We start from the raw sequence: 1,542 nt of genomic DNA, 5'->3' as shown, positions 1-1,542 counted from the left end.
GTAAGAAATGTGCACCCTGAGGGAGGAAGCCACCAAGTTTGAAAGTGACAAAACACTAAAAAAACAGAATAGAAAATTGCCTGACTGCAGACTACTAGCTACATCCGGATGACTGCAGGACTCCTCTCCCAGAAAACACAGGCAACATAAAACTCCACCAAGAAATTTGGAGACAGCACCATCCACTGCTACCACTGCCTTTGGACCCTCTGCTTTCATCCTGCCCCAACTCCTAAGTAAAGAAATGGTCCAGGTGACAACACCAGAGATCTTGCACCCACTGTGAAGATACCTGAGTGCCTCCTGCAGAGATTCTTTCATGAGGGGAGCTTTTCTGGGCTTTCCAAAGCAGAGAAAGGTAACATCTTTTTTTTTTTTTTTGGTATTAAATTCTTTTATTGGTACATTGTAGGTATACAACACAATTACATTTCTCATTGGGAATTGTACCTTTACACAATGCATCTTGATTCTTATTTTTTCCCCATTCCTAGCCCTCCCTTCACGCCCTCCACCCTTCCCTATTTACAAAGACTTTATTTCCATTTCTCATCATTTGTCCTTTCCCTTTTTTCCTTTCCTCTGCCCCTCCCACTACCCATACCCCTTTGGACCTTTTCTTCCTATTTTACATTATCGATTATTCATTCTAATCATTGGTACATTTTAGGTATACAATATAACGACATTCATCATTGGAAATTTGCACCTTTACATAGTCTCTCTTGGTTCTTATTTTTCACCCTTGCCCAGCCCTCCCTTCAACCCCTCCAGTCCTCCCTATTTACAAAGATTTTGTTCCTGTTTTTCCATTCTCTCATATTAATCCCATTCCCTTCTATCCTTTCCCCTAGCCCTCCCACTTCCTTCCCCTTTGCCCCTTTTCTTCCTATTTCACATGACCTATTATACAATTAGTCCTTATTTACACTTTCAGTTTCTCACACCAGAGAAACTATTTGGTATTTACACATCTGTGTCCTATTTATTTCACTTAAGAGTATCGCCTCAATGTGCATCCACTTAGCTATAAATGTCTCTAATTTCTCATTTTTTACGGCTGAGTAGTACTCCATTTTATTAAAAAACCACATTTTCTTTATCCAGTCTCCAGTTGATGGGCATTTGGGCTGTTTCCAAGTTTTAGCTATTACAAACTGCACTGCTATGAACATGGGTGCACATATATCACTGTGGTTTGATTCTCTTAATTCTTTGGGGAAGATCCTCAGCAGTGGAATAGCAAGGTCAAATGGGACTCCCAGTCCTAGTTCTTTGAGGAATCTCCATACTGATTTCCACAGTGCTTGCACCAGTCTACACTTCCACCAGCAGTGGAGCAGGGTTCCTTTTTCCCCACACCCCTGCCAGCATTTGTTATTGCTTGATTTCATGATAGCAGCCATTCTTTCTGGAGTGAAGTGGAATCTCAGCATTGTTTTCATTTGCATCTCTCGAATGACCAGTGATGTTGAACATTTTTTCATGTATTTATTTGCTATTTCTACTTCTTTGTCTGAGAAATGTCTGTTCATTTCAGAT

This window comes from Heterocephalus glaber, unplaced genomic scaffold (genome assembly GCF_053883595.1).
Source record: "Heterocephalus glaber isolate CG9 unplaced genomic scaffold, H.glaber_assembly_v1.0 deba00000331, whole genome shotgun sequence".
Classification (NCBI taxonomy): Eukaryota; Metazoa; Chordata; class Mammalia; order Rodentia; family Bathyergidae; genus Heterocephalus; species Heterocephalus glaber.
This window is presented reverse-complemented; position numbering follows the sequence as displayed.